Source organism: Pristiophorus japonicus, chromosome 4 (assembly GCF_044704955.1).
Source record: "Pristiophorus japonicus isolate sPriJap1 chromosome 4, sPriJap1.hap1, whole genome shotgun sequence".
NCBI classification, from domain to species: domain Eukaryota; kingdom Metazoa; phylum Chordata; class Chondrichthyes; family Pristiophoridae; genus Pristiophorus; species Pristiophorus japonicus.
Window position 1 is genome coordinate 24,426,157 of NC_091980.1, and position 23,622 is coordinate 24,449,778.

The 23,622-nt window shown below is 46.8% G+C and overlaps 1 long non-coding RNA gene across 1 annotated transcript; it reads left to right on the plus strand.

Annotated features, from left to right (window-relative positions):
* Window positions 1-927: 927 nt before the first annotated feature.
* Window positions 928-22,466, plus strand: LOC139262016 (uncharacterized). Its single transcript, XR_011592857.1, has 3 exons — window positions 928-1,012; window positions 8,018-8,127; window positions 22,351-22,466. It is a non-coding gene; the product is annotated as an uncharacterized lncRNA (long non-coding RNA).
* Window positions 22,467-23,622: the final 1,156 nt, after the last annotated feature.

Consider the following 23,622-nt stretch of genomic DNA (forward strand, 5'->3'; position numbering starts at 1 on the left):
CGTTCTGTAACAGCGGGACTGAAGTACAATGCGAATGCAAGAGAAAAGTGGATTGTTTTAAACATGGAGGCCTGGAGTTTCTGCTTTGTGTGCAAGCGGTGATCCGAGCGCAAATCATGCCCAAAATCGTGCTTGTTGTGTGAAGGGCTTTTTTCCCCTCAAACCCATTTGCATATCGCCAAATTTAAAATCTGCCATGAACCAGAATTTTAGAAGGTAATTTTAAAAAATAAAATTTTTGCTTTCAAAAATACTCCCTGATGTAATTAAGAGTGGTAATTGGCGAAGTTTTATTAACACAGATGACAAAGGGTTTCTCACAGAGAATAAGCATTTTTAATCAGTGTCTGTCCACCACCTGTGATTAACCCGATTTTAAAAAGCTGAAAATATCTTTAAAAATCTGTACAGAACCATTTTCTACTTACATTGGTGTACAGTAGTCAGTTTCATCGTAAATAATAAAAAAATTACATTCAAAAGCTTTTAAAACCTACCTATTAGTGTCCCTGCACCTAAAAAACTAGCTTAATTTTAAGAGGCTTCTCGAAGGCCTGTAAACAGGCACGATTAGCTGGAAGCCCAGAATTTCAACCCCCGGAACTTCACGGGAGAACACTGCTTTCATTATAAATCAGCAGATTCTCCGATTGTCCATCAGTTCAGCCATTTGAGCTCATCCAGTTACATTTAAAATAACATATCCCAAGACTGAGCCTTTTGCTACTCATCCCGAAATGATTTTGAACATGATAAGTTCCCATTTTGAGCTTCCCACCGTTTGCTATTTTGAGCCAATGCTCTATCTCAGCTCGAACGTGCCCAACACCAATGATGTCTGAACTCTGAGCTGAAAGGGAAGAGGAAGCTCGCCTGCCCTGTGGTTTCACAAGAGACAACGTCAGTTACTTTGTGCAGAGTAATAACTGAGAACCCCAGAGTGTTGTGTATCGCTGTGCTGGGAGCTTTGCTGCTCAGTCTCTGTACTCCTTCACGAGCCTCTTCCCACAAGGTAGGCAATCTTACTGCAATCATACTTCTTTTTAAAGGAATGATTTAAAAATGTGCTTTGAATAACTGATTGCATTTCTCAAAGATGTTGCACCATTTTGACTAAAGAAGTTTATATGGCTATCTGGTTTCATATCCTTTTTCATAAAATTACTCGAAGAGGGTTTCTTACAACTCAGTGACGGCTGCCTGCTTTTTTCACATTTTAAGCTTTCCTGGTCGATATTTGAAATTTTGTCTGTAACTGGATTTGATTTTTTTGGCTGTCCAAGTGATGCTCTGGTTCTGTTGGAGGTTTTCATTGGCCTTCAAAGTTCTGCTGGCTATTTAGTTGTTTGACTAATCAGTGATGCACAATTCAGTTGAAAAAATCTTAATAACAACAACAAAGCTTGTATTTAAAAAGCGCCTTCACGTAGTGAAATTTCCCAAGGCGAATCACAGGAGTATTATGAGATAAAAATTTGACACCGAGCCACACACGGAGAATTCGGGCAAATGACCAAAAGCTTAGTCAAAGAGGTAGGTTTCAAGGAGCTTGATGGAGGAAAGATAGGTAGAGAGGTGGAGTGGTTTAGACAGAGAATTCCAAAGCTTTGGGCCTAGGTAACAGAAGGCACGGCCACTAATGGTTGAGCGATTATAATCAGGAATGCTCAAGAGGGCAGAATTTGAGGAGTGCAGACATCTCAGGAGGTTCTGGGATTGCAGGAGCTCACAGAGATAGGGAGCGGTAGGCCATGGAGTGATTTGAAAACAAGGATGAGAATTTTGAAATTGAGGTGTTGCTTACCCGGGAGCCAATGTAGGTCAGTGAGCAGAGAGGTGATGAGTGAGCGGGACTTGGTACGAGTTAGGACATGGGCAGCCGAGTTTTTGATCACCTCGAATTTATGTAGGATAGAAAGTGGGGGTTTAGCCAGGAGTGCATTGGAATAGTCAAGACTAGAGGTAACAAAGGCATGGATGAGGGCTTCTGACGCGGATGAGCTGAGGCAAGGACGGAGACGGGCAATGTTACGGTGGTTGAAATAGTCAATCTTAGTTATGCTGCGGATATGTGGTCAAAAGTGCATTTTAGGGTAAAATGTGACAACAAGGTTGTGAACAGTCTGGTTCAACCTCGGACAGAAGTTGGGGAGAGGAATGGAGTCAATGGCTTGGAAATGGACTTTGCAGCGTGGACTGAAAACAAAGGCTTCGTTCTTCCCAATATTCAATTGGAGAAATTTCTGCTCATCCAGAACTGGATGTTGGATAAGCAGTCTGACAATTTAGAGACCGCGGAGGGGTCAGGCAAGTGGTAATGAAGTAGAGCTGGGTGTCATCAGTGTACATGTGGAAACTGACGCTGTCTTTTCAGATGATGTCGCCAAGGGGCAACATGGTAGATGAGAAATAGGAAGGGGCAAAGGATAGATTCTTGGGGGACACGAGATGTAATGATGCGGGGACAGGAAGAGAAGCAATTTCAGGTGATTCTCTGGCTACAATTAGATAGATAAGAATGGAACCAGATGAGTACAGTCCCACCCAGCTGGACAATGGTGGAGAGGCGTTAGAAAAGGATAGAGTGGTCAAACATGTCAAAGGCTGCAGACAAGTCAAGAAGGAGGACAAGGAGGGATAGTTTGCCTTTGTCACAATCACAAAGGATGTCATTTGTGACTTTGATGAGAGTCGTTTTGGTACTGTGGCAGGCACGAAAACCGGATTGGTGGGATTCAAACATGGAATTGTGGGAAAGATGGGCAGGATTTGGGAGTCGACAACATGTTCAAAAGGAAAGGGAGGTTGGAGATGAGGCAAAAGTTTGCAAGGACGGAGGGGTCGACAATTGTTTGTTTGAGGAGAGAGGTGATGACTGCATAGGGGGACAGTACCTGAGGAGAGAGAAACATTAGCATTGTCAGCTAACATGGGAGCCAGGAAAGGTAGTTGGGTGTTCAACAGTTTGGTGGGAATAGGGTCAAGGGAGCAGGAAGAGGGTCTCATGGACAGGATGAGCTCGGAAAAATCATGAGGGGAGATCAGAGAGAAACTGGAGAAAGATGTGTGGTCAGGGCTAGGGCAGGGGCTTCCTCAGAGAAAGTGTTACATTAACCACATCTACATCCTTCAATGATCTCCACAAGGCCCAAATATGGTTAATCTAACACTGCAACACGAAGATAACCATCTACTGCTATGGTTTACTCACATGACCCAAGTCAGGACCAGTTAGGCAAAGCTCATAAAGATTTTGTCCAATATTTTATGGATTTCAGAGTTGGTATCATATATTCAATTTGTTATTCCAAATATAAAAATTATTAGTTTCACATAACTTTCAGAAAAAAGCCTCTAAGTACAAGGTGTCAGCCGTCGCTCAGTGTTAGCACTCTCACCTCTGAGTCAGAGCCTTGAGTACATAATCTAGGCTGATATTTCTGTGCAATATTCAGGGAGTTAGGGTTAGGATTCACTGATGGAGGTGTCCTCTTTCGGATGAGAAGATTAACTGATAGCCCGCCTGCCCTCTCAGGGAAACATTAAAGATCCCTGGGTACTATTCGAAGAAGAACAGGTGAGTTCTCCTGGTGTCCTGGTCGGCATTTATCCCTCAAAGTACTCATAAAACAGATAAACGGGTCATTAATTTCATTGCAATTTGTGGGATGTTGCTGTGTGCAAATTTGCTGCTGTGTTTCTTACATGACAACAGTGTCGGCATTTCAAAAATATTTCATTGGTTGAAAAGCATTTTGGAATATCTTGAAAAAAGAGACTTGCATTTATAAAGCGCATTTCACGTCCACCAGATGTCCCAAAGCGCTTTACAGCCAATGAAGTACTTTTAAAGGGTTCTTCTCACACCACTTGCTCCCAGTCATGGGGTTCAATTTGCAGTCCCCCTTGCGCTCGAGTATGATAGGGAGAGGGAGAGGAGGCAGCGAAGAAGAGAACAAGATGCTCACATAGGGCCCAAGTTTCGGGCCACGCCTAGAACAGCGCAGCCCGGACCTGGACGCCCGTTTTTCGTGCCACGAAGTGCGCCTAAAAAAAACTTACAGATTATCCGGCTCCCTGCTGGTCCTCTTGAGTCAGGCGCGGCGCAGCACGAGCTGTGGGGGGGGCGGAGCCAGGTCCCTGCGCTGAAAACAGTGCCGAGACCTCTGCACATGCGCGTTACAGTGGGCGCGCATGTGCAGTAGCTCCAGGCGCCCAAAACTGTGTGGGAGGAGCCCGAAGCACGCAGCCCCTAGCCCTGGCCAAATGGCCTCACTGGGGCTGCATGCATGAGGCTGCCTCCCACGCCCAGCTCCTGCTTCCTCCCGACCCGACTCGACTCCCGCTTCCCCCCCGCCCGCCCCCGGACCGGACCCGACACCGACCCGACTCCCGGTTCACCCCCCCGACCGCCCGCCCCCGGACTGGACCTGACCCGCACTCCCCCCCACCCCCCCCACCCTACCTGACCTCCCTCTCGCTCCCTCCCTGCCTCCCCCTGCCTCCGACCCGAACCAAACCGACCGACCCCCGCCCACCCAACCCGACCCATGCTCCCAACCCCGACCCGACCCGCGCTCCCAACCCGACCCAACGCCACCTACCTGTAAATCTGGTGCTGGGGACGGGCCCTGCCCGAAGTCTTGGGCCCGGCCGGGCCCAGCCCGTTCAGCCTCCCCCCACCTTCTCCTTTCCCCCCCACTCTCCTTTCCCCCCCAGCCTTCTCCTTCTCCACCCCTTCTCCTTTCCCCCCCTTTTCCTTTCCCCCACTTCTCCTTCCACTTTTCCCCCTTCTCTTTCTCCTTCTCCCCTCCGCTTCTCTTTCCCCTTCTCCTCTCCCCCCCTTCTCCTTCTCCTCCCCCTCCCTTCTCCTACCTCCCTCCCCTTCTCCTCCCCCCTCCTTCCCCTCCCCCCATTCGCCACTCCCCCTCCCCCCTTCCCCTTCTCCTCCCCCCTTCCCCTCCCTCCATTCTCCCCTTCCCTCCTCCTTGTCCTCCATCCCTCCCCCTTCCCTCCCTCCCCCTCTGCCTCCCTCCCTCCCCTCCCGCTGCCCCCTTCATTCTCTCCCTCTACCCCTCTCCTGCCCCTCCCCTCGCTGTCAGAAACACAGGCACTGACAGACAGAGAGTGAGAGACACACACAGACAGACAGAGAGATAGAGACACTGACAGAGACACACGGCGGGGGGGGGGATCCCAGCATGCTGTTGGAGGGCTACCGGTGCTGCAGTCGGTAAGTAGAAAATGTTTTATTTATTGATTTAAAAAAAAAATTATTTCTTATCAATTTTTTTTTGATTGATTTATTGGTTGATTTATTGATGTTTTTATCATTTATTATTGATGATGGCTCTTTATTTGTAAAACTGAAGTGTTTAATGTTTGTAAACTTCCCTTTAAATCCCCCCCCCCCCACCCCCATTCCCTACCTGATTTGTAACCTACGCCTGATTTTCGAATGTGCAGACAAGGTTTTTTCGAGCGTACAAAAATCTTCACTTACTTCATTCTAAATTAGTTTGGAGTAAGTTTTCACTGCCGAAACTTTGAAAACAGGCGTAAGTGGCCAGACACACCCACTTTTGAAAAAAAAATTCTGTTCCAAAGTGAAACTGTTCTAACTGACGAGAACTGGAGCAAGCTGAATGCCGAGAATTTGAATTTTTCTAAGATACTCCGTTCGACACCAGTTCCTCCAAAAAATCAGGAGCAACTGAGGCCGAAACTTGGGCCCACAGGGAGAGGAGGAGGGCCAGGGGGGCTCACAGCAGGAGGCTTATCCAGCTTGGGTCATCCAACAGTTTATCCAACAGTCTAATGACTCTGGATCAGTTCCTATGGACTGGAGGGTAGCTAATGTAACACCATTTTTTTAAAAAGGAGGAAGAGAGAAAACGGGGAATTATAGTCCGGTCAGCCTGACATCAGTAGGGGATGAAAATGTTGGAATCAATTATGAAAGATTAAATCGCAGCGCATTTGGAAAGCAGTGACAGAATCAGTCCAAGTCAGCATGGATTTATGAAAGGGAAATCATGCTTGACAAATCTTCTGGAATTTTTTGCGGTTGTAACTAGTAGAGTGGACAAGGGAGAACCAGTGAATGTGGTGTATTTGGACTTTCAAAAGGCTTTTGACAAGGTCCCACACAAGAGATTGGTGTGCAAAATTAAAGCACATGGTATTGGGGGTAATGTAATGTGGATAGAAAACTAGTTGGCAGACAGGAAGCAGCGAGTCGGGCTAAACGGGTCTTTTTCAGAATGGCAGGCAATGACTAGTGGGGTGACGCAGGGCTCAGTGCCGGGAACTCAGCTATTTAGATTATACATTAATGGTTTAGATGAAGGAATTGAGTGTAATATCTCCAAGTTTGCAGATGACACTAAGCTGGGTGGCGGTTTGAGCATTGAGGAGTACTCTAAGAGGCTGCAGGGTGACTTGGACAGGATAGGTGAGTGGGCAAATGCATGGCAGATGCAGTATAATGTGGATAAATGTGAGGTTATACACTTTGGGGGCAAAAACACGAAGTCAGAATATTATCTGAATGGCGGCAGATTAGGAAAAGGGGAGGTGCAACGAGACCTGGGTATCATGGTAAATCTGTCATTGAAAGTTGGCATTCAGGTACAGCAGGCGGTGAAGAAGGCAAATGGTATGTTGGCCTTGAAAGCTAGGGGATTTAAATATAGGTGCAGGGAGGTCATACTACAGTTGTACAGGGCCTTGGTGAGGCCTCACCTGGAATATTGTGTTCAGTTTTGGTCTCCTAATCTGAGAAAGGACATTCTTGCTAGTGAGGGAGTGCAGCGAAGGTTCACCAGGCTGATTCCCGGGATGGCAGGACTGACATATGAGGAGAGATTGGGTCGACTGGGCCTGTATTCACTGGAGTCGAGAAGGATGAGAGGGGATCTCAAGAAACGTATAATATTCTGACGAGACTGGACAGGTTAGATGCAGGAAGAATGTTCCCGATGTTGGGGAGATCTAGAACCAGGGGACACAGTCTAAGGATAAGGGGTAGGCCATTTAGGACTGAGATGAGGAGAAACTTCTTCACTCAGGGAGTTGTTAACCTGTGGAATTCCCTACCACAGAGAGTTGTTGATGCCAGTTCATTGGATGTATTCAAGAGGGAGTTAGATATGGCACTTACAGCTAAAGGGATCTCGGGGTATGGAGAGAAAGCAGGAAACCGGTACTGAGGTGAATGATCAGCCATGATCTTATTGAATGATGGTGCAGGTTCGAAGGGCCAAATGGCCTACTCCTGCACCTATTTTCTATGTATCTATGTTGTTATGTTTCTATGTTTCCGAGAGCACTTCTCCCACCTGAACTTAAGCTGGCAAAAGTGTATTAGGAGGCTCCGCTTCACCAAGGAGGTGGTCACAGATCTCTGCCACCTCCTGCAAACAGACCTGCAGCTTCAGAGCATGCCGACGAATGCGGTGCCAGCGGCCCTCAAGGTCACCGGGGACCTCAAATTTTTTGCCACTACATCCTTCCAGTCTGGAGCAGGAAATATAGCTATCATCTCCCAGTTTGCCATCCATCACTGAATCCGGGAGTTTATTGAGGCTCTGTACTCCAGGGGAAGGGACTTCATTGTATTCTCTCTGAACAGAGAGAAGCAGGAGGTGCTTGCATGTGGCTTTGCCAGGAGAGCGGGCTTCACCATGGAAGGGAGAGGAGGAGGAGGAGGAGGAGGAGGAGGGGGAGGAAGGGAGGGGGCAGGCAGCAGATCCCCGTTCCGGACGGACTGTCCGTGAACACCTCCTCAGACTCCGGTTCCAATGAATGAAACCCCAGATCCCCGTTGCTCAGCACTTCCCCATCTTACCATCCCTCTTTCACGGAACATCACAGAGTCCTCCTGGGCATAAAGCTGAAACGAGAGGCGCCACAAACAATCATTCCACATATAATTTATAAATTTAACAAATCAACAACGTCAACTAATCACCTTGTACTATATATAAATGTATATCTATGTGTATATTTCTTACAGGGAAAGAGACTGAATCTGTGAAATGAGTCGACGATTTTTCTGCAGCAAAATGCCAGCTGGTTTGATGCTCAGTTTCTGTCTGTTTCTACTTCCATCTGTTCTCACACAAAGTAAGTGCCTTATTTCCACCAATCACAGTCATATTGTTTTACTTTATCATAGTGTTTAATGAACCCACACACACAGGCCGGGATTGTTCCTGCCCTCAGAGGGTGAGTTTGGAGGCGGGTCCACTGTCAAAATATAAAAGATTGTCAGCGGGTCGAGGTCCCGCTGTGAACCCGCCTCCACGTCAGTTTCCCAAAAGCAAGGTCTGTCTGCTCTTAACAGACCCGACACCAAGTGGAGGGTGAGCCAGTTGACACAGTTAACAACTAGTTAAAATGTACTTAAACAGCATTTTCCCATGTACTTCCCATTTTTCTAACTTTTTAGACACGGTCTATGGCACTCGGAAATCACGTCAGTTCAGGCCAGATTTTCAATGATTCTACAACTATTTTGTTGTGAACCAAATTAAGCAATTAAATCAAGTGCTCCCTGATTAAACGGGAGGGGCGGGGGCACACTCCAAAAACTTTTCAGGTGCCCCCCTTTTTTTATTTTTTAAAATTTTTTTTTAGGGCAGTAAAAGCACACAAATTTTACAAGTGCCTCCAAGCTAAAAGTGGGGGGGACACTAAAAACCAGCAATTAAACAAATTAAACTTTAAACAATAATAATCAAATGAAAATTGGTTGCTGGGGGTGATGATGCACTCCAGTCCCTTTGGCGGCCACCTCTCGCGGAAGGCCGCGAGCGTACTGGTGGACACCGCATGCTCCAGCTACACGGACACCCTGACTCGGATGTAACCGCAGAAGAGAGGCAGGCAGTTGGGCTGATGGCCCCCTTGGCCGTGCCCAGGAGCAGACCCATGAGGAGGCCTTCCGATCTGCTCGCCCCCCCTCCGCACAGGGTGCCCAAAGATTAGGAGTGTGGTACTGAAATGGAACCAGAATTTGAGGAGCAGCCCCTCCAAATAATGGAAAAGGGACTGCAATCTCGCACATTCCATAAAAACGTGGAACACAGACTCCTCCAGACCGCAGAAATTGCAGGCGGCCTGGGAGCCCGTTGTAAAGTCCTGTCCCTGCAGTACAGACTCACACGAGGCACATACTGAAGTCAAGGTCACTCAGGACCTGCAGCTTTATTACACAGCTCTCCAATGGCACACTTGCCTGAGACCTGCCTTTAACTACCTGTGTAGAACAGGTATCCAATGTCTCCTGCAAGTGCACCCCTGGTGGTAAGGTAAGCTTGTGGTTACAGGTCATATCTGGTTACAGTCATGTATAGCATGGTAATATACAGTTACGTACAGTAGTGTGAGATACATGACATCACCCTCCCCCAAGGTCTTATTGTCTTTATTGGTTCAGTCTCTCAGGTGGTCTACACTCTCATGTGGAGCGTCTTAGTTGTGGTTCAGTTGTTTGCCTTAATGCCTGTTTTTCTTTCGGTGTAATTGCTGGTATCTCGCCTGGGCTGTCTGTTTCATTCAGTATGATTGTTGGTGTCTTGCCTGGGCTTTCTGTTTCGATTGGTGTGATTGTTGGTGTCTCGCCTGGGCTGTCTGTTGGGATTGCCCTTTCCTCAGGTTGTTCCCTCTGTCTGTCCACCAGGTGTGGTGTAAGTTCCACATTGTAGTCTGCCTTTGGTTCAGCAGTGTTGTTGGTGAATCTACTTTTGACTTGGTCTACATGCCTCTGGCAGGTTTGGTCATTGTCCATTTGTACCACCAGTACCCTGTTTCCTTCCTTTCCTGTTACTGTTCCTGCAAGCCATTTGGGACCCCTGCCATAGTTTAGCACAAACACTTTGTCCCCTATCTCATTCCACCTCCCCCTCGAATTCGGTCATGGTACTCAGTTAGCTTACGGCACTTTGCCTCAACAATTTCATGCATGTCTGGGAGGATGAATGAGAGCCTTGTCTTTAAGGTCCATTTCATTAATAGTTGCGTCGGGGGGACTCCAGTCAATGAATGCGGACGAGATCTGTATGCCAGCAGCAGTCGCGACAGGCGGCTCTGCATCGTGGGACCTTGGATTTTGAGCATGCCTTGTTTAATGATTTGCACTGCTCTCTCCGCCTGGCTGTTGGAGGCTGGCTTGAGTGGTGCCGTCTTAACGTGGTTTATGCCGTGGTCACTTATGAAATCTTGGAATTCTGCACTGGTGTAGCACGGACCATTATCACTGACCAATATGTCAGGAATTCCGTGTGTTGCAAACAGAGTTCCAAGGCTCTCCACAGTGATGGAGGTGGTGCTCGAGTTTAAAATGGTGCATTCGATCCACTTTGAAAATGCATCGACAACTACGAGGAATACTTTGCCCATGAATGGGCCCACATAGTCTACATGCAACCGTGACCACGGTTTGGTGGACCAGGACCAGGGGCTCAGGGGGGCCTCCCTGTGGGCATTAATGAGTTGGGCACAAATGGTGCACTGTCAGACGCAGAGCTCCAGTTCCGCGTCAATGCCAGGCCACCAGACATGAGATCTGGCTATGGCCTTCATGAGAACGATCCCCGAGTGCTCGAGGTGGAGCTCCCGGACAAATGCCTCTCTGCCTCGCAGAGGCATAACTACTCGGCTGCCCCACATCGGGCAGTCTGCTTGTAGAGACAGCTCATGCATGCGCCTATGGAAAAGTTTGATCTCCTTGGGGCAGGCATCACGAGCCTCTGCCCAGTCACCAGTTAAGACACATCTTTTTACTAAGGATAACGTGGGGTCGCTGGTTGTCCAGGCTCTGATTTGGCGAGCCATCATGGGTGAACTTGTTACTCAAAGGCATTGATTGCCATGACTATTTCACAGTCCTGTTCATCAGACCCTTCCGTGGTCGCCAGGGGTAGCCTGCTAAGTGCATTGGCACAGTTGTTTGTGCTTTATGGTGCAGTCGTAAGTCGCTAGCATGAGTGCCCACTGTTGAATGCGCGCCGAGGCGTTGGCGTTTATTGCCTTGCTCTCAGATAGTAAGGACGTGAGGGGCTTGTGGTCAGTTTCTAATGCGAACTTGGCCCCGAAAATGTATTGGTGCATCTTTTTGACACCGTACACACACGCGAGCGCCTCCTTCTCCACTATTCTGTACCCGCGCTCCGCCCGTGAAAGTGACCTGGAACATAAGCTATGGGTTGTCATTTACCCGCACTATTGACATGTTGTAAAACGCACCATACCCTGTATGCTGATGCATCACATGTGAGAACTAACCTTTTATCTGGATCAAAGAAAGCCAAAACACTGTTGGAACACAGAAGGTTGCGTGCCTTATTGAAGGCGCGTTCCTGGGCGTCCCCCCAAAACCAATCGCACTCCTTTCTGAGTAGCACGTGGAGAGGCTCCAGCAGTGTGCTTCAGTTCTGCATAAAGTTCCCAAAGTAATTGAGTAGCCCGAGAAAGGCGTGCAGTTCAGAGACATTCCGGGGCCTGGGTGCCAGGTGAATTGCTTCGGTTTTGGACTCTGTTGGGCGGATTCCATCAGCGGCAATCCTTCTGCTCAAAAATTCAATCTCGGGCATGAGAAACAGGCACTTGGATTTCTGAACTCTTAGGCCTACCCGATCCAACTGCTTTAGTACTTCCTCCAAATTGCGGAGATGGGAGTCGGTGTCCCTGCCCGTGATATATATGTCGTCTTGAAATACAACCGTCCCCGGGATGGACTTGAGCAGACTCTCCATGTTGCGTTGGAATATAGCAGCTGCCGACCTGATGCCGAATGGACATCGGTTGTACATGAAAAGGCATCTATGTGTGTTGATGCTGGTGAGTAGCTTAGACTCTTCGGTCAGTTCTTGCGTCATATACGCAGATGTGCGATCTAGTTTTGAAAAAAGTTTTCCTGCAGCCAATGTGGCAAATAGGTCTTCCGCTCTGGGCAGCGGGTACTGGTCCTGTAGGGAGACTCTGTTTATGGTAGATTTGTAATCCCCACAGATTCGTACGGCTCCATCAGGCTTCATGACTGGGACGATGGGACTTGCCCAGTCGCTAAATTCCATGGGTGAGATAATGCCTTCCCGCAGAAGCCTGTCCAGTTCATGTTCAATCTTTTCCCTCATCACATAGGGCACAGCTCCAGTCTTGTGATGGACCAGTCTAGCATCCTGTGTGATGTAGATTTTGACTTTAACCCCTTTGAAGGTGCCCACACCTGGCTGAAAGAGATGTTCAAATCAGCTTAGAACTGTTGAGCAGGTGGTCCATTCCTCTGTTGATATGGCGTGAACATCATCCCATTTCCAATTTAGTTTTGCCGGCCAGCTTCTCCCCAGCAGTGCTGGGAGATCTCCGGGGACAATCCACAGGCGAAGTCGGTTCATTGTCCCTTTGTGTGTGACTGAGAGCATGGCGCTGCCAAGGACTGGTACGATTTCTTTGGTATAGGTCCTTAGTTTGGTGTCGACCTTTGTGAGTTTTGATCTGTCGCTTTTGTGTGGCTACAGCTGTTCAAATTGTTGAGCGCTCATGAGAGATTGACTCGCTCCTGTATCCAGCTCCATGTTGACGGGTATCCCGTTGAGCAGGACCTTCATCATTATTGGAGGCGTCTTGTTGTAAGAGCAGTGGCCATTGATCGTGTTGACCCGCTGTACCTCGGTGTCCCAGGTACTGTCCCTACCGTCTTCTGGTCCGCTTTCCGACCCTTCCGATTCGTATACCAGCCGAGCTGCCGTTTTTCTGCATATGTGGGCCAGATGTCTTGTATAGTTGAAGTTTCTGCAAATGGCATGCTGAAATCAACACCCCCTTGATGAGTGCCTTCCCCCACATCTCCAGCTCAGACCGCTTCCATTGTTTCCAAAAGATGAGCTGCGTCTGGCTGATCTCTCTTGAGCTTCTCTCAGTTTGTAGTTGATTGCTCGCATTGTGGGTTGATGAGGTGTGAACGGCCGTTCATGTGGCCCTTGATGGCTTCTGGCACCATTGCCTGCTGTTGAGGGCCTGCTCTCCTGCCTTTGTCTGTGCGTGGGGGTAGCAGCTTGTTTCACGCTGTGAACCCGTTGTTCCGATGTTTCGTTAGTTGTCGTACCCGCAGTGTAGATCCACCTCGTTTCTTCTTCTCCTGCTAAGAATGTCTGTGCAACCAGTGCTGCTGCCTCTAGGTCAAGATCTTGATTTCTATGAGCTTTCGGAATATGCCTGCGTGGCCTATTCCTTCAATAAAAAAGTCTCTCAGTACTTCTCTCCTTAATTCATCGGAGAACTCACATAAGCTAGCCAACCTCCGAAGTTCCACCACGAAGTCGGGTATGCTCTGGCCCACACGGTGTCTGTAGTTGTAGAACCTGTGTCTGGCCATGTGTAGGCTTCTCGCTGGCTTCAGGTGGTCTCTTACCAGTGTGTTCAACTCTTCAAACGACTTGCTTGCTGGTTTCTCGGGTGCCAGCAGGTCCTTCATTAAGGCATATGTTTTTGAGCCACAGCTGGTCAAGAGATGGGCTCTTTTCTTGTCTGCCTTATCATCGCCTAACCAGACTTTGGTTACAAAGCTTTGCTGGAGCCTTTCTATAAAGTCCTCCCAATTATCTGCAGCTTTGTATTTTTCATCTGAGCCGTTGGTCGCCATTCTGTGGATTCTGTTATCCCGTAACTCATCGCCACTGTAAAGTCCTGTCCCTGCAGTACAGACTCACACGAGGCACATGCTAAAGTCAAGGTCACTCAGGACCTGTACCTTTATTACACAGCTCTCCAATGGCACACTTGCCTGAGACCTGTCTTTATATACCTGTCTGGGATAGGTATCCAGTGTCTCCTGCAAGTGCACCCCTGGTGCTAAGGTAAGCTTGTGGTTACAGGTCATATCTGGTTACAGTCATGTATTGCATGGTAATATACAGTTATGTACAGTAGTGTGAGATACATGACACCCGTGAACCGACTTAAACATTTATTGCACGGTCAATGACTCTACATTCCTCTGAAAAGATGACAGCTGCAAAAGTAGTATAAAGGCTATTATTCCCTGGCTGTCCACTTCCAATCTTTGAAGCTGCAGCCTTCAGGATTTGGAATACACTTTTCAGCTTTCGGAAGGTTGGAAATGTCTGGAGTAAATTCTCTAACTACTGACACCTCCATGGTGGAACCTCTCTCACCATTGACAGATTGCTTCTGTCATCTTAACCACAGCTGTCATCTACTCCAGCAGCACCGGTGCCCTTGACAAAACCTCACAATGGTCCTCAGAATCCCACCACGATCAGCCCAACAGCAACATCACCAGGCATACCAGCAGCACCAGACACACCAGCATCACCAGGCCCACCAACATCACCAATAATATCACCAACATATTCTGCGATCACATGATGCTGCACAGGACACAGGGCATCAGCACCTGAGCACATTGCTGCCCGGGAGGCTAGGGATAGTCACACCATGGTACTTCACTTGACACTCTACACCCTGACTGCCAAATGATGAGCCAGGTTGGCACCACCGCACACCAGCACCATAAGTATCCCTTCAATGCCCAAGCCATTCCTTTCACACTCAACACCCATGCGTGGGAACCGTTATGTCTCACCATTCACTACAATTCAAGAAACCACTTCTAAAGGTGCACACAAATCTGTCAAAGAAGGCAAAGTGTTCAAAATAAAGATTTCAATGTTTGACAACACATTAGCAGAAAGTCTACATGAACATTGGCTAAAGGACTCAAGTCCCTACGCTAATGTGTTGTTAGTTGGTACGATTGGACAAGTATGAGGGTGTGTGTGAGGGTTGCGAGTGAGATTGGGATGTTATAATGTAGATAGAGACAGGGGGATAGGTGGTGGTGCAAGGTAAGTTGGTGTGAGTAAGGATATGCAGGAGTAGGGTAGGGAAGGTACTGAAGCTGTATGATCAGCCATGATCATATTGAATGGTGGTGCAGGCTCGAAGGGCCGAATGGCCGACTCCTGCATCTATTTTCTATGTTTCTATGTTTCTATACTGTCAGCTCTTTTAGCCTCACATAAACTTCTGGATGCATATGCAACCGGTTGCAGTTTGCCTGCTTGCTGTAACGTACAACTGACCCCGTATGAAGATGCATCACAAGCTAGTACTAAACGTTTACACAGGTCATACAATAACTTGTTAGAACATAGCACGATTCTGGCCTTATTAAAGGCTGTCTCTTGAGATTTACCCCAAACCCAGTCGTCACCCTTGCGGAGCAACCCCGGAAGAAATTTAACAAAATAGTTGAGGAGTCCCAGGAAAGAACGCAGCTCCGTCATATTCTGTGGTCTGTGTGCATTCTTGATGGCCTCCATTTTGGAGTCCGTGGGTCTGATGCCATCCGCTGCAATCTTTCTCCCCATAAATTCGACCTCTGGCGCCAGGAAAACACACTCGGTGCGTTTCAGCCTGCGTCCCACTCTGTCCAGTCGCTTTAGAACCTCTTCCAGGTTGTGCAAGTGTTTGGTGGTGCGACCAGTGATCAGGATGTCTGAAACACCAAGGTGCGCGGAGTTGATTTCAGCACACTCTCCATGTTCCTCTGGAAGATGGCCGCAGCTGAGCGAATCCCAAAAGGGCATCTGTGGTATATGAACAAGCCTTTGTGCGTGTTGAAGCACGTCAATCTTTTCGAAGGTTCAGCCAGCTCCTGTGTCACAGAAACATAGAAACATAGAAAATAGATGCAGGAGTAGGCCATTCGGCCCTTCAAGCCTGCACCACCATTCGATAAGATCATGGCTGATCATTCACTCAGTACTCTTTCCTGCTTTCTCTCGATACCCCTTGATCCCCTTAGCCGTAAGAGCCATATCGAACTCCCTCTTGAATATATCCAATGAACTGGTCTCTGCAGTAGGGAATTCCACAGGTTAACAACTCTCTGAGTGAAGAAGTTTCTCCTCATCTCAGTCCTAAATGGCCTACCCCTTATCCTAAGACTGTGTTCCCTGGTTCTGGACTTCCCCAACATCAGGAACATTCTTCCTGCATCTAACCTTTCCAGTCCCATCAGAATCTTATATATTTCTGTGAGATCCCCTCTCATCCTTCTAAACTCCAGTGAATACAGGCCCAGTCGATCCAGTCTCTCCTCATATGTCAGTCCTGCCATCCTGCGATTCAGTCTGGTGAACCTTCGCTGCACTCCCTCAATAGCAAGAATGTCCTTCCTCAGATTAGGAGACCAAAAATGAACGCAATATTCCAGCTAAGGCCTCACCAAGGCCCTGCACAACTGCAGTAAGACCTTCCCTGCTCCGATACTCAAATCCCCTAGCTATGAAGGCCAACATACCATTTGCCTTCTTCACCGCCTGCTGTACCTGCATGCCAACTTTCAATGACTGATGAACCATGACACCCAGGTCTCGTTTCACCTCCCATTTTCCTAATCTGCCGCCATTCAGAAAATATTCTGCCTTCATGTTTTTGCCCCCAATGTGGATAACCTCACATTTATCCACATTATACTGCATCTGCCATGCATTTGCCCACTCACCTAACCTGTCCAAGTCACCCTGCAGCCTCTTAGCGTCCTCCTCACAGCTCACACCGCCACCCAGTTTAGTGTCATCTGCAAACTTGGAGATATTACACTCAATTCCTTCATCTAAATCATTAATGTACATTGTAAATAGCTGGGGTCCCAACACTGAGCCCTGCGGCACCCCGCTAGTCACTGCCTGCCATTATGAAAAGGACACATTTATCCCGACTCTCTGCTTCCTGTCTGCCAACCTGTTCTCTATCCACGTCAGTAGATTACCCCCAATACCATGTGCTTTAATTTTGCACACCAATCTCTTGTGTGGGACCTTGTCAAAAACATTTTGAAAGTGCAAGTACACCACATCCACTGGTTCTCCGTAGTAACTCTACTGGTTATATCCTCAAAAAATTCCAGAAGATTTGTCAAGCATGATTTCCCTTTCATAAATCCATGCTGACTTGGACTGATTCTGTCACTGCTTTCCAAATGCGCTGCTATTTCATCTTTAATAATTGATTCCAACATTTTCCCCACTACTGATGTCAGGCTAACCGATCTATACTCTCTCCCTCCCTTTTTAAAAAGTGGTGTTACATTAGCTACCCTCCAGTCCATAGGAACTGATCCAGAGTAAATAGATTGTTGGAGAATGATCACCAATGCATCCACTATTTCTATGGCCACTTCCTTAAGTACTCTGGGATGCAGACTATCAGGCCCCGGGGATCTATCGTCCTTCAATCCCATCAATTTCCCTAACATAATTTCCCACCCAATAAGGATATCCTTCAGTTCCTCCTTCTCACTAGACCCTCGGTCCCCTAGTACTTCTGGAAGGTTATTTGTGTCTTCATTTGTGAAGACAGAACCAAAGTATTTGTTCAACTGGTCTGCTATTTCTTTGTTCCCCATTTTAAATTCACCTGAATCTGACTGCAAGGGACCTACCTTTGTCTTCACTAATCTTTTTCTCTTCACATATCTATTGAAGCTTTTGCAGTCAGTTTTTATGTTCCCGGCAAGCTTCCTCTCATTCTCTATTTCCCCCCTCCCAATTAAACCCTTTGACCTTCTCTGCTGAATTCTAAATTTCTCCCACTCCTCAGGTTTGCTGCTTTTTCTGGCCAATTTATATGCCTCTTCCTTGGATTTAACACTATCCTTAATTTCCCTTGTTAGCCACGGTTGAGCCACCTTCCCTGTTTTATTTTTACTCCAGACAGCGATGTACAATTGTTGAAGTTCATCCATGTGTTCTTTAAATGTTTGCCATTGCCTATCCACCGTCAACCCTTTAAGTATCATTTGCCAGTCTATTCTAGCCAATTCGCGCCTCATACCATCGAGGTTACCTTTCCTTAAGTTCAGGACCCTAGTCTCTGAATTAACTGTATCACTCTCCATCTTAATAAAGAATTCTACAATATTATGGTCACTCTTCCCCAAGGGGCCTCGCACAACAACATTGCTAATTAGTCCTTTCTCATTTCACATCACCCAGACTAGGATGGCCAGCCCTCTAGTTGGTTCCCCGACATATTGGTCGAGAAAACCATCCCTAATACACTCCAGGAAATCCTCCTCCACCATATTGCTACCACTTTGTTTAGCCCAATCTATATGTAGATTAAAGTCGCCCATGTCAAGTAAGCAAAAGTTAGATCCAGCTTGGTGAACGACTTCCCCCCTGCTAGTGTTGCGGACAGGTCATCTGCTTTGGGTAGTGGGTATTGGTCCTGTAACACGACTCGGTTGATCGTTACCTTGTAGTCCCCGCAGATTCTGACTGTCCCATCACTTTTCAACACCGGAACAATTGGACTGGCCCACTCGTTGAACTCAACTGGCGATATGATCCCCTCTCGTTGAAGTCTGTCCAGCTCCATCTCAGCTTTCTCTCCCATCATGTATGGAACCGCTCGGGCCTTGTGATGAACGGGTCGTGCATCAGTGACTAAATGGATCTGCATTTTGGCGCCTATGAGGTTGCTGATGCCTGGCTTGAATAACGATGTGAATTTGTTTCGCATTTGTGCACACGAGGCGTCATCCTCCGAAGACCATGCTTTGATGTCATCCCAGTTCCATTGGATCTTTCCTCGCCAGCTTCTGCCGAACAGCATTGGGCCTTTGCCTGGTACAATCCATCGTGATAAAACATGCACAGTTCCATCGTACAATACCTTCACTGCAGCACCGCCAATGACTGCTATGAGCTCAATGGTGCAAGTGTTCAGTTTGGTGTGAATCGGGCTTAGTTTTGGCCTTCGTGCCTTGTTGCCCAACAGTTTCTCAAAAGCCTTCTGGCTCATAATTGACTGACTCGCCCCCTGTCCAATTCCATGGAAACTGCAATGCCGTTTAATTTGACTTTCAACTTTATCGGAGGGTTTTGGTGGTGAAGGTGTGAACCCTATACATTTCCTCTTCAGCCTTGGGTTGAGTTGCCTGTCTTACTCGTTCAGCGTGATTCGCGCTGGATCGGACATCTTCTGCCGACTCGGCCACGTGGTGAGTCGTAGCATGTCTGCACATTCGTTGGAGGTGCCCCATTGTTCCGCAGCCTTTGCACATGTAGTGCTTGAATCAACATTGATGGGCTCGATGATTACCCCCGCAGCGCCAACATGGTGCTAATGGATTCGCATTCACGCCCCACAGCGGACTCTGAGTCATCCTAGGTCTGGCCTCTGCAGGCGTGTCGGCCCTGTCAGGTACAGTCTGCCTGCTGAAGGCGTTATTTTATACACAGTACTTGCCGGTGAGCTTCGATGCTGCAAAGATATCTGTTTAGTGTTACCGTTCGTGGACATGAAAGCCTGGGCGATCGTGATGGCCTTGCTCAGATCTAGTGATTCGGCAGACAGCAGTTTGCGAAGAATGGCCTCGTGGCTGATTCCAAGCACGAAAAAGTCCCGCAACATTTCCCCCAAAAATCCAGCAAATACGCACGGTCCCACAAGGTGTCTTAGGTCGGCGACATAGCTCACCACATCTTGGCCCTCGGAGCAATGGTGCATACCTGGCCATTAAGATGCTCTCATTCGGCTTGAGGTGTTCCCGAAACAGCGTGCACATCTCTGCATATGTCTTCCCCATTGGTTTTGTCAGTGCTAGCAGATTTTTGATGAGGCCATATATCGTGGACCCACAAGTGGTGAGGAGAATCGCTCTGCGCTTGACCGCGGTCTCTTCCGTATCCAGCTCATTGGCCGCAAAGTATTGGTCAAGACGCTCAATGAAAGCTTCCCAATCATCACTCTCAACAAATCTCTCAAGAATACCAATGACAGCTATAACCACGTGAAAGTTCGTGATCTGTTACGCGTCGCCAATTTTAATGTTCAGAATAACTCCACAAGACTGAAAGCTCAAACTGTTGTGACCTTGGTCTCTTTAATGTAACTCCAGAGTGGGTAAGCAGCATGGTAGACTGCCTTTTATACCTGCTTGCCCGGGGTGTACAGGTGACCCTTGAGTCTCCCACATGTGCGCCACCGGTGGCAAGTCTTACACACTGGTAAAGTTTATATACATAACAGCTTCCGCCTGTGCTGCAATGGAATGTGCCACATCACCCATGACATGCGTCTTGACATCTGGATCCACATGGTCTCTCTGAGAGTCCACCAACATCTACAGAAGGGAATGATGGGCTGCATGGGGTGTGCAGAGCTCTGTGCAATGTTGGACTCCTCCACATTCCTTATCGTGGCCGAGAGGCTCTCTGGCACCCTTGCCATTGCACATATCATCTCGAAATGCATACCATCACTCTTCTTGTGAGCACCTCCCCATCGAGGTCCTCATCTGAGTCCTGTGCAGCAGATCTCACACACGACGTCTCCCTTCTCATTTCAACATGAAAAATCTCATTCCAATCCAGCTTCAGTGACCCCCAACCAATTTTTTCCTAGTAAGGCAGGTTTGTCTCCTGCCACTACTAATAGAGGCAAGCTCTGAAATTGATCCTTGTATTTCACCGGTACGGTGATACGACCTCCACAGGAATGTTCTCTCCTGAGTCGCCTCACAGCTCTATCTTGGATTTCTCCAATTGCAAATCACGCAATTTGTCAAGGTATAGCAGCTCCAGTACTACAGTCACGTATGCACCAGTGTCGATTTCAATGGGCATCTTGGTTCCTGAAACATCTATGTGGATGATGATACTTTTCGAATCACTGTTAGTTAACTTGTGCTCCTGATAATGTGTAGCTCTAAAACCTCCTCATCATGTTCTTTTTCTTCCATGCTATGTAGCCTCTGGGGATTTTTACTTATGGCTTTGAAAACTGGTTTACCCTTCAGTCGGCATGCCTTCGCAAGTTGCCCAGTTTCCCTGCAGATAAAACATCCAGCTTTCACATATGGACAACTTTGATCAATGTGTTGTCCCAGACACCAATAGCAGGACTTCAATGCTCTGTTACCATTGCCAATTTCTGAGACCTTGGGGCCCAACTGCCTTTTACTTTTAACCTGCAGGCGATTAACCTCGGTTGTCTGATGACTAGAAATAGTATGAAATCGGTAATATTGATTGGCCATGTCCATTGATATAGCTGTCTGACAAGCTAAATCAAAAGTCAAGTTAGGAGTTGTCAATACCTTTCTTCTGATCACATCATTTTTCTTCCCACAAACAAAGTGGTCACGCAATGCTCGGTCTTGAAAGCTTCCAAAATTACAGTGAATAGATAGCTTTTTTAATGCTACAATGTACTCACTGTTATTTTCTTTGGTTAACTGATCTTGTATTCTGAAATAATAACTTTCAGCAATTTCCAGGGGCTCAGGACTGTAGTGCTGTCTGCTTAAGAGTTGTGTCCTTTGGCTTGACAGGCACAAGCACATTTTTCAGGGTTTCAAGCACCTCGGGCCCTGCTTCACTTAAGAAAATAGCCCTTTTTCGTTCTAACACCACCTGGTTATGGTTTTCATCATTGGAGACTTCGATGATATTATTTGCAGTGAAAAACATTTCTAGCCGCTCCACATACGCTCTAAAACTTTCACGGTTGCGTGGAAACTCCCCCAAATGCTCTATTATTTCCATAGGCGCGATCATCTGGACTCTGGCAGTTCGGACAAGTGTGCTTGTAATTACCTTGGATTTGTAGCTGTTAATCAAAACAGAGAAGCTTTCAAAGTCTGTCTGTTGGTTGGCTGAATCCTCCACCAATAAAAATTGCAGCTTGTTATCTACTTTATTCCTTCTTCATCGCCATTATTATATCTTTAATACAACTCACAAACACACACACAACCTTAAGATGGCAGAACGCTCCATAACTCCAGTCAGTTGACCTGTTCCTTTCTTTATTATAAACAACTTTGGCACATTTACAAAATAAATATTGTGCAATTTTTGAAACTAAGCAGTGCCATAGGAGTCCACCAGATGGGGCTATATATATTACACAATATTACAGGCCGAAATGGCCTCCTGCTCTGTAGATTTCTATGTTTTTATCACCATATCCTGCCCTAATTTGACGCCCGCAAGCTCCTGTCCAACCTGATAATGCTCCCTGTAGACCAGGAGTCACAAGGAGACTTATTTCCTGAAATCTGGAATTAACCATGTCCTCTCTTTATATTTTGATAGTTGTTTCTAATAATGACGTCTGTTCAGATAACTCTAGTAATACATACACTGAATGTTTTTCTCTATAATAATGACTTCAGTGAAGGAAACATGATCAGATAAATATAAAAATAGGACTGTAAATAAATTAACTATATAAATAATTACAAACATGGATTTAAGGAATTGTGCTTTGATATGAAAATGCTTACATTGTTCCTCTTTCTAACAGGAAACGCAAATCATATTTACTTTTTGGATAAGAATGATGAATTTCAATTAAAAGGACCAGACAATCCTGGGGATGGCCCTGTTGTCTGGAAATGGAAACCACACTCAGGGCAAGAATTCCAGCGGCTGGTTACTTTACACAAATGGAGTTCGGGCTGGTGGTTCGCAAAATGGAGCAATCACCTTACATGCAGAGACTTGTTAGTACAGGATCCTTGTGGTACCATTAACCTGAGAATTAGAAATCCCACATTTAAATTTGCGGGATCGTTCATCTTGACTCAAACACAGCCGAGTAATACAATCTTGAAACAATATGAAATATTTGGGATCAAAGGTGAGTGGGACAAAATTTAGAAAAGGTTAATTAAAACGATTCTCCGTAAATAATTTCATATGTAATGATGAGAGATTGCCAGGATCATGTGAGATTTAGATCACCCAGTTCAGAGAGCAGCTCTCATTAAAACAACCAGGGGAAAGATTTTGTTCATTGTTTCTCCTGAAATGGTAAACATGAGTAAAAATATTTCGATAATTCTACTTGAAATAGCAAACCGAGGAATCTACCCCTCATGGAGTATTATGGTCTGTACACTGGTGCACACTCTGTAAGGTGTTCTGAATTCTGTTACTATACCAATAGGTCACTTGTAGTAATAGGCCTCAGCACTGTGAGACAGGTATATGATTGGCCAGTATCACGGCTCCTGATTGCTGTCCAGTGAACCTGTTAGATGTGTCACTTGATGGAGATTGCAGAGGATGTCGAGTGTCCCCGTGGAACTTGTGCTCTTTAGTATTCTTTAGTGTAAATAAACCAATGATTTAACACCTCCAGGAAAGCAGGGTGTTATATGGCAGAGAAATATAGATATGCCGGTGGGAAATTTTAAAACAAGTGGGTTTGGGTCGGCTGGGAGTTTACAGAGTTAAGTATCTGAATTCCGACCCCAATCCTCCTCCAACCTGCTCACTTCCAGTTTTAATGGCGATGGGGTGGGGATAGGCAGCCAACTGGATACAGTGGCATAATGGTTATGTTACTGGACGAGTAATCCAGAGGCCTCGACTAATGATCCTGAGACAAGAGTTCAAATCCCACCACAGCAGCTGTGGAATTTACATTAAAAATAATTAAATAAATCTGGAATAAAGTAAAGGTGACCGTGAAACTGCTGGATTGTTGTAAAAACCCATCTGGTTCACTTATGTCCTTTGGGGAAGGAAATCTGCTGCCCGTACCTGGTCTGGCCTATATGTGACTCCCGAC